The sequence below is a fragment of the Balaenoptera acutorostrata genome, chromosome 6, assembly GCF_949987535.1.
Source record: "Balaenoptera acutorostrata chromosome 6, mBalAcu1.1, whole genome shotgun sequence".
Taxonomy (NCBI): Eukaryota; Metazoa; Chordata; class Mammalia; order Artiodactyla; family Balaenopteridae; genus Balaenoptera; species Balaenoptera acutorostrata.
This window is the reverse complement of record NC_080069.1, coordinates 9,000,651-9,015,542: the sequence shown is the minus strand read 5'-3', so window position 1 is coordinate 9,015,542 and position 14,892 is coordinate 9,000,651.

Here is a 14,892-nt window from a genome sequence, read left to right as displayed (position 1 = left end):
CATCTCTGAGCCCAGGTCTCTCTCCTGCCAAGTGGGAGGCCTGCTGGCTAGTGTGGAAGGCCCCCCTCTCCCACATTAACATCCTAAGGGAGAGACAAAGCACGGTCGGCTCTTCTCGGTTTTCAAGGGGTTCAAGGTTGGAGGGGGCTGAGTACCTCCTCAAAGCTGTAGAGTGAGGCAGTGAAAGCATCAGGACTGGAGCGCAGGCCGTGGGACCCTTATCTGTGCTTCTTCCCCTGCAGCACTGGGCCTCGTGCAAAGAGCCTCACAAACCCTGTTGTTGTTGGCTTAGTAATGCAGCTATATAGCTGACAGGTGACTGTGGCCCCCGAGGTCAGGGCAGAAAGGACGGTACCACTCGCTGCCTCTCGCCGGGCCAGAGACCCGCTCTGTCTCCCCGGCCGTCTGCTGCACGTGGTCCTTGCTCACGCCGGGCCAGGCCACTGTGCAGGACTCCCATCCCTCACACCCAGCTCCCCAGGGCCACCGCTGCTCCCTGGGTCTTGCCCCTAAGGTGTGCCTGGGTTTACACGTTTCCAGGCAGAGCTGGTCTGCTTTCGGAGGCCAGGCTGCATTTAGGTCGAGGGAGCCCTGGGTTAGCAGCCCTGGAGCCTCCGAAAGAAGTCCAGGAGACAGGGGACCCCCCGGCTGGGAAGGGGACCCCTCTGGGAGGGCTAATCCAGACTCTTCTGCCCACCTTACCTTGCTGCTGCAGAGAGTGTGTTCCGTACCTGAGAAGTGGGCTAGGCTTCCCCATGCCTCTTTGGACAGAGGAAGGAGGACCCAGGTTTTCCTTAAATGTTTTTATTCATTCATTCATTCATTCATGGATTCATCCTTCACTCCACAAACATTTTTCAACATCCATATCTACTGTGTGGCTGAAACCACTACGGCCCCAATGGAAGTGTGAGAGCTGCCATCCTATCTGGTCCAGGCCTGACCAGGATCCCAGCCTGTGTGGGTGGTGTGTGTGTGTGTGTGTGTGTGTGTGTGTGTGTGTGTGTAGGAGGTGGAGGGGGAAAGTGGGGTGGGTACCCCTCCAGCTCAGGCCATGTGCTGGAGGACCCCCATCTAGAGCAGGAGAGACTTGGGTGCCCTGGCCAGCCTGGGAACCAGCTCTAGTGCCCAGAAGCCACTGGAAGTCCTGGCTGACGCTGGGCTGTGTCACTGACATGCAAAGGGGTCGATAGCTCCCTCCTGCCCTGTCCTTCCCCCAGGTTGCGGGAGGCTCAACCATCCTGTCCGCAGCCTCGTCCACACCCGGGTCCCAGCCTTGCCCTGCCGGTGCCCAGAGAGAACCCTGAGGCTCTGGGCTCTTTCAGACTCAGCCCATTAGGAGCCTGAGCTGTGGGCCGTGGACCAGGGATGCCGTCCTCCCCACTGGACCTGGACCTTCCCCGGGAGGACTCCTGCCATGGGAGCCCCGGGTCGCTACCCCATGGTGGACTGCCGGCCTGGCCAGGATCCTCCTCCTAGGACCAGCCCAGCTGCCAGCAGTGGGGTGGGCGCTGCGGGGGCTGAGAGGAGGACGGGGGCTCCTGCAGCCTCGTGCCCACGCTGCTTGCACCCCGGACCCTGCCTTCACCCTCAGGGACAGCGCTGCCCCGCCCCCTGGAAGGGTTGGGTGGGTTCGGAGTGAGGGTTTCAGCCTCATAGTACGTGCAGAGGTTACAGAGTGTTTGGGGGAGGAAAGAAAGAAAGAAAGAGAGAGAGAGAGAGAAAGAGAGAAAGAAAGAAAGAAAGAAAGAAAGAAAGAGAAAGAAAGAAAGAAAGAAAGGAAGGAAGGAAGGAAGGAAGGAAGGAAGGAAGGAAGGAAGGAAGGGAGGGAGGGAGAAAGAAAGAAAGAAAGAGAAAGAAAGAAAGAAAAGAAAAGAAAGGAAGGAAGGAAGGAAGGAGGAAGGAAAGAGAGAGAGGGAGGGAGGGACGGAGGGAGGAAGAGTGAACGAACAAAAAATTTAAGAAAACCCTGAGCCTCGCTCCTCTGTCCACAGGGGTGTTGGGAAGCTTATCAAACTTCTCAGGTGTAAAGCACCGTCCCTCGTGCCAGGGCCTAGAGCAGAGTTGCAGGCTCTACCGTGTGATGGAAGAGGGAGACCCTCCCATCCTGCCCTTCCCCGTGGAACCCTCCAGGGGCTCGGCCCGGCCCCGTGCTGGAAGCCTCTGCCCTCGAGAAGATTGCCCCGCTTAGCAAGAGAGACAAACGCCCCGCATACCCGACTGACTGTCGTTTGGTGTCATCTGCTCAAGGACAAGCAGAGGAGGCTGGGGGCCGGGCATCTGAGAGACACCCCACAGAACCCCAAGGCCCTTGCAACCCAAGGGCAGACTACGTGCCTTTGGAAATGCTGGCTTTCAGGCACGGGGCCCGAGCAGGCCTAGGAAGCCGCCCTCCTCCAGCTCCTTCTCAAACACGTAAACGTCCTGGCTACAGTACTTGTTAAATACCTATTTCATGTGTAGCTGAGTTACATTGTGAAGGAGGGCGGGAGAGAGAGGTCACAAGGGGCCAGAGATGAGGAGGAAAGTCACAGCGGTGAGTGGACTCCAAGGCCTCCTCGGGGACGGGAGTGGAGACCTCGGGAGCTAGAGCCGGGATTTCTACATCAAGGTAAGGCCACAGAATGGGTGGTCCCACTGGGAAAACCCTCCCTCTCACTCCCCTAGGAAGCAGGAGCGAGCAGCCTCTTGCAGGAACTCGTGGAGGACCCCAAGTCTGCTGTTCCCACCCGTGCCGCACGCTCGTGCAAGGCCTGGACGCGCACACCACCCCTAACTCCGGCCTGAGGCTGGAACATCCCCTAGAGCCCGAGGATGAGGCCGCATAAGTGAGGCGACCACACGCTCTGGTTTGTCTGGGACAGTCCTGGTTGACCTCTTTTGTCCTGGAGTCCTGCCTTGTTTGTCATTGTTTAATGGAGTGTTAATAAGAATTGCTCTAAAAGAAGCCAGGATACGACTGGTACTCCTCCACTTGGACTTCCAGCTCCTGCCAGCTTCTTTTATTTTTTTTAACATCTTTATTGGAGTATAATTGCTTTACATTGTTGTGTTAGTTGCTGCTGTATAACAAAGTGAATCAGCTATATGTATACATATATCCCCATATCCCCTCCCTCTTGCATCTCCCTCCCTCCCTCCTTATCCCACACCTCTAGGTGATCACAAAGCACCGAGCTGATCTCCCTGTGCTACGCGGCTGCTTCCCACTAGCTATCTATTTTACATTTGGTAGTGTATACACGTCGTCCATGCCACTCTCTCACTTCGTCCCAGCTTACCCTTCCCCCTACCCGTGTCCTCAAGTCCATTCTCTACATCGACGTCTTTATTCCTGTCCTGCCCCTAGTTTATTCAGAAACTTTTTTTTTTTTAGATTCCATATATATGCATTAGCATACGGTATTTGTTTTTCTCTTTCTGACTTACTTCACTCTGTATGACAGACTCTAGGTCCATCCACCTCACTACAACTAACTCAATTTCGTTTCCTTTTATGGCTGAGTAATATTCCATTGTATATATGTGCCACCTCTTCTTTATCCATTCATCTGTCGATGGACACTTAGGTTGCTTCCATGTCCTGGCTATTGTAAACAGTGCTGCAATGAACATTGCGGTACATGACTCTTTTTGAATTATGCTTTTCTCAGGGTATGTGCCCAGTAGTGGGATTGCTGGGTCGTATGGTAGTTCTATTTTCAGTTTTCTAAGGAACCTCCATACTGTTCTCCATAGTGGCTGTATCCATTTACATTCCCCTGCCAGCTTCTTGGTGTGTGAGTCACGCGTGCAGTGAGCAAGTTTTCAGTAAACTTGAGGCTAAATCCGGAAGATGACGAGGGCTGACCTGCCTCTCCTTCCCAGGCCTTTCCTGTCTCAGGATAACCCTCTCAAGGACAGGGTTTGCGGCTCTCCCGGAGATGCTGGAATGCTCGCGGACACAAGCAACTCAGGAGCGCTGAGTCCCCCCGCTGGGGCGGTGCAGGGACGGACTCAGTGTTGCTGCTCCAGTCGGTGATGTGTGGCCTGCAAGAGGCATAAGGCCACAAGGCCACTGGAGGGCCAGTGGGGGAGTGGGAGTGACAGGCGAAGGGCACATTCGCGACATGCAGGACCTCAAAGGCAGGAGTCTTGCTGAAGGGCTCATAGGCAGTAGTCGGAGCAGCTTTGCTGCAGCAACTTTGCCACTTACTGGATGGTGTAAACCTACAGTTATTTATCTTAGTGTTTGCAATTGCGTTGTCACTTTTCAATAACCCTTAGAAGCAATGAGTCTGACAAAAAAGGAAAGTGCGTAAGTAATGAAAATGTAAAGATCTTGACTTTCTCTTTTTCAAGAAAGTTAATGATGAAATGGTAACATGCGCAAATACTTCTCCGCATTTACCTTCCACCCTGAGAACTATAGTGGTGTTACTGACTATACAAAAAAACAAGACATGAATCCACTCCAGAGTCATCAACGTCTAACTCAAAGGTCAGCATTAACTTTAAAAAGACTGTCTAAAATCCTGGTCAAACCTTATGCTGTGTGTTCCTGTGAGGGTGTTTTGCATGAGTTTAACATTTGAATCTGTAGACTGAGTAAAGTAGGCTGCCTTCCCTCATCTCCACAGCATGTGGCCTCGTCCCATCAGTTGAAGGCTTTAATACAACAAAACTCTGAACTTTTGAGTAAGAGCAAAAAGGATTGGAGGGATATAGAGGCTGGAAGAAGGAAGACCAGGAAGGAGGCTCTTAAAATAATTCAAGCCAAGTATAAGATTAACTGTCAGGTATGCAGTACACAAATATTTAGTACTACTGTGTGCTAGCAACTATTCAGAGCCTTGAGAATACTGCACCCAGCTGTAAAAAATCCCTGCTCATGAAATTTATAATCTGGTGGGGAGAGAGAAAGTCAATGAGGTAGCAAGCAAATATTTGATGTGACACATGGCAACAAGCTATATGAGTTGGACACATGCTGTGTGCTTACACTTGTAAGCACTTGATATGTAGTAACATGTTATTTTCATGACAACCCTGTGAAGTGTGTACTATTATTATCATCACCATTTTATAGATGAGAAAACTGATGGGCAGGGGCTGGATAACACCAAGCAGTCCCGACAGAGCTCATACTCTTCGCCTCCTCATGTTACTGCCTTTCAAGTATTGGTGGCCTGGCAGTGGCAGGGAGTGGGCAGAAGTCCACAAGCAGGGGCCATCCTCTCCCCAGACCAGGCATTCTGAGCCCCTCAGCCTCCCCCGTCTCTCCTCCACGCTGACAGCTCCTGAACATTCATCCCTTTTTGCCAGCTGTCCCCCTGCCAGCCTGCAACTCCTTTGAGAGCCAGGAGCCATTGTACCTCTGTTGTGTCTTCTTAGACTTTCACATGGTATCAGGCACATTGTATGCGTGTAGACCAGAGAGCACTGCCAAAGACCACCTGTTCAGCAAAGAGTGGCTGCGTGGATGGAGTAGAAAAGGAGAACCATGATGGGAGAAGCACTTTAAGGGCACTCATGCTGTGCACGCTGTGTTCTTTGGTTTTTTTGGGGTCTTCATTGCTGCACACGGGCCTTCTCTAGACATGGCAAGCAGGGGCTACTCTTCGTTGGGGTGCGCGAGCTTCTCACTGCGGTGGTTTCGCTTGTTGCGGAGCACGGGCTCTAGGCGCAGGGGCTTCAGTAGTTGTGGCACACGGGCTCAGTTGCTCCACAGCATGTGGGATCTTCCCAGACCAGGGCTCGGACCCATGTCCCCTGCCTTGGCAGGCAGATTCTTAACCACTGCGCCACCAGGGAAGTCCCATGTGTTCTCTGTTTCAAAGGGGAGAACTGTTTTATCGATAAGACATTGGAATTTTCAATAACAGGTGAGAAATCAAGTCCCCAACCTTCTTGGCCAGGATACTCAGAGTGGAGCAGGCTCCCAGCCCCTGGTCCTCCTCACAGAAACTCAGGTACAGGGCTAACAACAGAGACATTGACGTCACCTTACAGGCACCTGGCGCCTATAGGCTCACAAAGTAGCCCTCCGCTTCAGTGGACATTTACAGTTTCGACTGCCCAGATCAACAGCTCCTTCCCTGAAAACCTGTCCTCCACCTCCTGCACCAACCAGGTGGTTCTGATGGAGGCTCCCAGCCATAGTGTCTCCCTCCCCAGCCAAAGGATGAGCATGTTCCCCAGTGGACCAATCCTAGTACTCCATTGCCCTTGGCCACAGTGATTGGGCCAGGCATGGGCACATGACCCAAGCTAGACCAATCAAAATACGCCATAGTCACCCCACCCACCACACCCCCAGCCATGGTGATTGATTCAGGTGTTTTTCTACCTAGAGCTGGCAGGGTTCCCTTCCTCTAGGTGTGAGGCTGTAAGGATTCTAGGAGGCTGATATTCTAGTAGCTGAGATTCCTGGCTGAGAGAAGGAAGACACCATGCAAAGGGAAGCAGAAAAGAAAGAGGAGAGATTGATTGAGAGATTGCTCCTTAATCCGATCACCTGGAGGCAGCTCCGCCCTGTCAGTGGTTTGAGCCAATGTGCACACACCCATTATCTGACTGAGGTCAGCAAGCAGGCAAGGCAGGGAGCGCTTCTCCCATGACAGATAAGGAAACTGAGGCTCACACAGGTGAAACGATTACTCAAGGTCACTTGACTAACAGGGGGCGAAGCCACGACAGATGCAGCCAGAACTCCAACCTCGAGATGAGAGTTTTTGTCTCATCTACTGCCTCAACAGGCACGGTCCCTGTAGCCAAGACCACTGCCCTGCCCACATGTTTAATGGCTCTTGGGTATAAGTCACACTTTTTGCTCTGGACTCTTGAGCCAGAACACAGTATCTACTCTTAGATGGAAGACTATTCAGGGCCCACGGGATGGAACCTCTTCTATGGGAACTTGGACCCTCAAAGTCCAGTGGAGGATTTGAGCAGCAATGAACTGAATTTACCCATCGTTATTATTCTCTCTTCAGGAAACATCCACCCCAACAGCAATGCCATCATACCCTACTTGTTCAACAGGGTCTCGGCCATAAAATGCATTAAGTCCAAACTTCCGTCAACCATTCATGTTTTGTTATTATAACTCTTTACAGTGGTACTTTGAAAATGTCCTCCAAAGAACCCAAAGGGCTTTCTGACATTTTCTGTAAAGTTCTTTTACACCTACTCCAAAGCTTGAGAAACCAGAGGCCATTCCCAGTGCCCACATTTTTGAAATAAGGGGCAAGGTAACCCTTGTAACCTTTCTGAGCCCCCTGCCTACTCCAACCTTCTGAGAACATGGCAACATGATTCCCAGCCTAGGTTCCAAGGCACCTGGGCCTGAGTGAGAGCAGGAACATACTTTTCTGAACGTGCTACGATAAGACTGCATTCTCCAGGCCCCATCATCCCAGAAGAGTTTCTTAGGAGGCTGTCCTTCCTGTGGGTTTCAGATTTCCAGCAGAATCTGGAAGTGCCACTTCCATGACCTCTGAGCAGAGGAAGTGGCACAGCTAGAAAGAGCCTCTCATGTAAACCGGCCTTAGGTGTTTTCTTCTGGAGGACTCCAAGTACCTCTAAAGTTTTTGTGAATAATTCAGGCCAGACAGGTGGACAAAGGCTTTGGAACTTTTCTAGCAAAAGGGTAGAGCTGTTGGTGAAAGGTGGGCAGCGCTGCTCAAGATTCTGTGCAAGAAGCACTCACCTGGCCCAGTGGCTACCGTCTCCAGGACAATGCCAGTTGGAAATCTTAGCGTCCAGGGGAGACTCACTTTCAAACGCTGAACCAGGAGATTGCTGGTGATTGGGACTCAAAGCCCAGAATTAACAGCATCCTGCAGGTGCAGCTGAGAGAGCCTGACAGCTTCACAGAGTAGCCACTGTCCACGTGCTGAGAAGGGCACTAGACGGTCAGCTTCTCAAAGGGCCATGTCATTCTGGACATCTCTTGTGGGCCACCTCCCATTCTCACGGCCTCACCTCTGATTCCAGCCGAGGCTACAGCAATGGTTCCACGCCGAGTTTGTCCACCTCGTGCTGACAGCACCTAACTCCAACATAGGCCGATGTCCCCTGCTTCCTGCCCCGGGACTTCCCTCGTGTCACAGCCTGAGGCATTGTCAGGAACACCCACGTCCTGGAAGTGTGGGGGAACTGAACATCCCATGGAACCCTCCGGCCAATAGGAGGGGGGAGCCCATGGCTAAATGCTTCTCCCTTTCAACCCTCAGGCAGATGATTCTGAGACACAATCTTTGCAGCTCCTCAGATTGTCCCAGTGGGATCAAGTACTAGTCACCCATTGTGGTGGACAACTCAGGGACACACCTAAATGTTGGCTTTCCTTCCTCTGTCTTCCCCCTTTGGTCTTCATTTCTGCTCTCTGAGGTCACTTGTCAAAGAAACTGTATATTGCAAGCAAACCTTTGTCTTAGGTTCTGTTTTTGAGAGGAACATAGGCTAAGACACGTCTTTATCTTTGGGTTCCCATAGACCAGCACTAGCTCTGAAGTTGCAGTGATGATTGCTGTGCAACAAACTATCCCCAGACTTAGTGGCTTAAAATAACAACCATCCGGATTTGGCTACTGGGGCAGGGTTCACGTGGACTGCTTACTTGTCTCTGTCCCACGTGGCATCAGCCAGAACAGTTCAACTGGGGCTGAAGAGCCACTTCCAAGATGCTGCACCTCCATGGCTGGCAGGTTGGTGCTGGTTGTTGGCTGGGAGCTCAGCTGAGACTATTGACTCAGAGCCCTAATCCTTCTCCACATGGGCCTCTCCATGTGGCTGCTTGGGCTTCCTCACAAGCTGGGTTCCAAGAAGGAGGAAGTGGAAGGTGACAGTCGTCTTAAAGCAGAGCATCACTTCTACCGTATTCTATGGGTTAAAGCAGTGTTCGATCCAGCTCAGAATCAAGGGAGTGGGAAAATAGACATGCCTTTCAGGGAAAGGAGTGACAAAGCATTCTTAGCCAACTTTGATCTGCCACATTGGCACAGAACACTAGATAAATGAAGAGTTAAATAAATGGTTAATTACAGAAGCAAATTCATTAATTAATGCTACCAGCCATTATTCAATAATTACTATTCCCCCCCAGCCACCCATATAGCCACTGTCACTCTATCTGAAATTTGAGAATAAAACATCACCTTTATTTATTTGAGACCAGGAGGCTTTTTGACCTCAGAGCCACAGAAGAGCAGAGCTGAAGGGATCCTAGGCGTACCTACTTCAGCCACCTCACAGTACAACTGAGGAAAATAAGTCCCAGGGAGAGAAAGGGATTTGCCCAAGGTCACCATCATGGTCATTGGTGATGATACCAACCCAGGGCTCAAATTTCCAGCCCAGACCTTCCCACCACACCGGAATGCTGGGTGGAAGGGTGCAGGAAGGGCTGCCTTCTCCCTGCCTTTGAGTCTTTGTCCCCGGAAATGCCACACTCCAATCTACTGTGAGCAGCTACTGAGCCTGTGAAAGGGCTGAGGTGTCAACACGGAGGAGGAGCTCAGACTGGAACCAATAAGACCTCCGGGTACAGCTTGGCCTGCTCTACACTTGCGCCCATCACGGCCACATGGCCCAGCCAAGCACGCTGGCTACTGCCCCATTTCAGGAGCGTTTGTGGAACCCCTGGAATGTGCGAGACACAGAGGAGACGGCAAAAATAGCAACATGAAGGTCATCTCTAACTTAATACCGAGTACCTACCAGGTGCCAAGCACCTTACTGCATTGTCCTCATTTTACAGAGGAGAACACAGGTTCAGAGGAGTCGGAGAACTTACCTGTTGTTCCCGAGCCAGTAAGTGGCCTGCTGGGGTTCAAACCCAGGCCTCTCACACCTAAATCTAAACGTCTATCTTTCTCCCTAAATCAGCCATCACACTGAGGTGACCCCTCCCCTCTAGGAGGCTGCATCTAGAGGTAAGCCCGAAACAACTGGTACCCAGTCCGTAGGGCACTGCGTGACCAAGGGCAATGGCCCACAGGCATGCAGGTCATGGAAGAGGCAGGATTCGGGCAGGAGGGACCTCGGGACCCTGGAGGGCACAGGAGGGCAGCCCTCAGGGACAGGAGGCACCTGAGCCAGGGCTCCTGCTGGGAGGAGGGTGATGGTTAGAGTGGGCAGCGGTGTTGGAGGGCAGGCTGGCTGGTGGAATCCAGGGCTTGGAATGTCTGTGTATGTTGGGGGGAGAGGCCTGGGGGGCTACTGGACTCCAGGTTCAAAGGGGAATGAGGGAGCCTGTGTTGAAGCTGTGTTTGCACAGCGACCCTACTGTTTTTTAATTGCTTGTGCACCAGGGCGCCCTCCAATAAGCCAGCCTGGTGCAGACCAGGGTTGGGAGGGGAATATGGAAACGGGCCCTCGGTGTGAGGCTGGGACTTTTGAGCCGTGTTCCCAGGAGGGAACCACTGTGATTCTCAGATGGGCAGTGACAGGATGAAGCCAAAAGAAAAGTCCACATTTATTAAGTGCCGCCTTTGAGTCATTTGATGACAGCCTGGAATTTTGACCCACCCATCCACCCCGTGTGTTGGGGGGCTCTCAGGATTCCCGTTCTTCCAGCTGAGGAAACTGAGGCTCAAGGAAGTGGAGTGACTCACCCTGGGCCTCACAGCCAGCAAGTAGGGGAGCCGAGAGCTGGCCCGAGGCCCTGCCCTCTGCGCACACTTTCTCCCCCCAGGCAGCAAGGGACAGGAAGACCGTGTCCTGCACAGTCACAGTAAGGCTGGGCCGAGGGACACACACAGGAAAAGGCCACCCCAAAGCCGCTGGGCCTTTTCTGGCAGAGCAGGCGCCCCAGGACTGGGGCACCCCTGGGTCTTTGCCCTCCCTCGCAGGAAGAGAGGTTTCCACCCTGAGCAGGACGGTGCATGTTAGAGGCCGGGCGGCAGCCCCGGGCCCGGGCCGGTTCCCAGCAGCCGGGGAGGCTGGGCAAAGCTGCTGAGTCACGGCACAGCCTCGGACAAGTCACTTCCCCCCTGCCCCGGGCACCCGGCCGGGCATTGCAAGTGGGAATCCTGGTGGCCTGCACCTGGGTCCCAGGGGCCTTCCCACCAGAGCCGGCTGGCAGCTGGTCCAGTGGGGAGGGGTTGGATGACACAGGGGAGCAGGGAACATGTCGTTTGAGAACTGACGTTCAGTGGCAAGTAGAACCCACATGTAGAAAGTAAACATGTGGCTCCTGATCTTCGTGGCAAAAAAGCCCCACACATCCTTGGGCGATGGGAACATGCCCGGGAGAGAGTCCTGGGGTGACGAGGCTTCTGAAAACGGGCACAGCTGAGAGCCAACACATCCCAAAGGTGGAGGTTGTACACCTCACTCCTCAGTGTAAGGAGCCCATGAACTGCTCTCCAGTCGAGGAGGGGGGGTCCTCACTTAGGGCACCTCAGGCTTGCTCAGCAAACTGCGGGACATCCGTGGGGTCTGGTAACATGGGGCACAGAAACGTGGCTTCTAGAAGCGCCCACAACAGAGTTCATCACCCGTTCAGAGGCATGCACTGCTGCGGAAATGTATTCAGGTTACAATGTTCACTTTTTAAAAAAGCGAGTTTACAAAATGATGTAATCCCGATATTCTAAAATAAAGTTTAAAAATGTGTGTGTGAGCACACACAAAAACCTAGGAAAAAACAAGAAAAGCCTAGAAGGAATAGAACAAAAAATAATAAAAGGTTTTTAAATTAGACCTGGAAAAGATAACTTACCAAAGGGCTAAATTTACTTCCAAAGAGAACTTAGCATCCTTATTGCAATAGAATTAGCTGCCAGCTCCTTACTTTGATAAAGCCTAACGCTGATCATTAGTGTCAGCCCCCTAGATCTGTCCCCTTGGGGCGAGAGAAGAAGCTATCCCAAAGTCTTTTATATCAGGCTTTGGAAAGTCATGACGTGTGTGTATATGTGTGTAATAGGTATTCCTGTATATATGAGTGTGTGCAATATATGTGTGTAATATTATGTGTATGTAATATATATGCAGACGTAATATATTTGTACGTGTAATATATACGTGTGTATATGTGTGTGTAATATATACATGTGTAATATATGTATGTAATACATATGTGTGTGTGTGTGTTATCAATCAGCTCCCCACATTCAGCACCAATTTTCTTCCTGATCTGCTCTGGTGGGGACAATATTACAAATAGTTTTCATTCCTGACAGATGGCCAAGGGTGGGGTATGGACACAGGCTAAAAGGTGGCAGACAGCCAGTGGAGAGTTAAATTTTTCCAGCAATCATCAAGAGGTGACTGCATTAGGAATTTATCCCTCACCATTGATCATCTCCTGAGCTTCTATTTATTACCGTAATCTGAAAGCTCTTGACATATGCTAGTACCAATTTACAGGTAGATAAACTGAGTCCCACAGAAATGAAGCGACTTGTCTAAGATCAAACACTGAGCAGAGGGTGGGCCAGGCAGTGTTCGAGGCCTGAGTAGATTCCATCATCTAGCAGATACTGACGGGGCACCTACCGTGTGCCTGGCACGAAGCAGGCCCCATGGAATCAAAGATAAATAAGATGCCTTTCCCAGATAAATTCGTTCCCAGACTAGCGGGAGGATAGAGGCTCGAAAGCAGAGATTGCATCGTCACACCCTCGGTACTGTGTGAGAGGGCTGTGGCAATATTTACACACACGCTGGGGCTGAGGGCCGGGGGAAGGTGGGTCGGATGGGTGAGGATGTGTGGAGGAGGCTATCTGAGAGGGGGAACATTCAAGCTGGGTCTTGAGACATGAGTAGTAGTCCACAGAGTGAAGATGCTGGGAAGGGCATTCCAGCCCGAGGGAACAGCCTATGCAAAGGCACTGGGGGATGAGGAAACAAATCCTGTTTGGAAATCTGCTGTGCCCCAGAACACAGGGTGTGCTGTGGGGAATGAGTCAGGGGACAGGTGGCTGCCAGCTGGATTGGGGCCTGAATGTCCCTCTGAGAGGTTCGAGCTTCGCTTTGCTGGCGTTACCAGGCAGGCAGAAGCTGGCCCCAAAGGGTGACATTTGCAGACCTCATGGGCCCTCCAGCTGGACTGGAGGGGGAGAGGCTCAGGGCGAGAGCCAAGTGACTGTGGTGTGGCCCGGGAGCGGACAGTCGCTGTGGGGCGGGGAGGATGGAGTCTGCGAGTCCCCCTTGGCCACAGAGGGCCCGGCCTCCCTTGGGAGACCAGCTGCAGTCTGCACACCTGGTCCTGCCTGACGGGAGGGGTGCTCCTGGGTGTCAGGGTTACGTGAGGACCTGCCAGGCTGCGCTCAGACAACAGAGGCCTCTTGCCTCACCCTGTGCGGCCCAGCAGCCTGTGTGGAGAGGTAGAGAGATCAGGTGATGTGGGCAAGGTGACGCAGAGTTCCAAGGGGGCGGGGCCAGGGCCTGGTGACACATGGAAATGGGGCCGGGCCAGATGTCTGGGGGCCTTATGCTGCAGCCTGGTGACAAGGCTGGGCAACAGCCCAGGGCAGCTGAAGCGAGAAGGGATGATGAGGAGGGACGTGCTCAGGGCCTGGGTGTGGGAGCCACACCCCCAGCACAGATGTGTGCAGCTCAGGGGAACCCCGCCCTGGGACCCCCACCACTGCCACCTCCCTAGAGACCACTCCCATGCTGAGGCCAGGAGCAGAGAGGAGGGGGACTCTCCTCTTTTCCTTGCTCCTTTTCAGAGGCTCAGAGAACCAGGGTATTCTAGCCCCTAAAAAACTCTCAAGTCTGGACTCCTAACTTACAGAGGCCCAGAGAGGGAAAGTGACTTGCCCGAGGTCACACAGCAGACAAGTGGCCGGGCCAGCTCTGCAGAGCATAAAACGGAAAGGCCTAGACCCCAATCTTCCTTCCTTCACCCACTTCTCCTATCTGCAGGCCTCCCATGACCAGGCGACCCCAGATCAGAGGACGGCACAGCCCAGGCGGCTCGGGCGGCCCTGTGTCATCAGCCAGGCTGCGAGCGGTCCCGCTGCCCAGGGAATGCCCCCACCTTCCTCTCCGTCGCCCACCAGCTGTTCAGGCTCAGCTGTGGTGGGTGGTTGCTCACGCCAGGCGCAGCCGAGAGACAGCGCATCCTCCCGGGCAGGAACTGCGGGGGGCAAGTTTGTCTCCTGCTCCATTGGCGGGATCCCCATCTCTGCTTTCCAGCGACGGGACCTTAGCCCCTCTTTGCCCCACCTGAGCATCAGCTCCACCTGTGAAAGGGCATAATCATGCCTACATCGGGATGGCTGCAATGGTCACGCGAAACACCAAATGCAGAAGGGCTTTGTAAATAACGGTGCCCCCAAATGTGAAGGACGGGGTGCTGCCCGCACGTCCTGTGTGCCCACTCTGGGATCTGTCAACACCTACGCACACGTTTTCTCCAAGGTGAGCACACGTTCGCCTGTGCTGGGCCTGAGATGCTCCCTTTGGGCGCTTTTATTCACTGAGAACCGGCTTCCCGATGAGGGTGGAGGGGGCGCCTTTACCAGGGGCCTGGGAAGCAGGTCTGGCGTGAGTAAGGAGGTGCAGCCCCAGTTCGGGGCCGGAGTGCCCGGGGCAGGCGCCTGTGGGAGAGCCGGCTATCATGCGGGGTGGGGATGCGCCTGGGTGGCGGCGGCCGGCGGTCCTGCTGGGGCCCCCGTTGATGACCGTGTGTCTGAGCAGCCCCTCTGCCCTCTCCAGGACTTAGTTCTCTGAGAAGCCCCTCTCCCAGACCTTGGGCTCCTACGCATAATCCTTGCCCCCAGCCTGGAGTCCCGGGGATCCTGGCTCCCAGGGAGGAGCCTGGCCCCTGGGCAGGATGGTGGGGGGGGGAAACCAGAGAGGACGGACGTTCTCTACGGGAGAGGAGAGCTGAGCAGGGGCAGGGGCAGCTCCTGGTGGCGCTCATGAGTGGGTGCTGTCCCTCCAGGCCCCCCT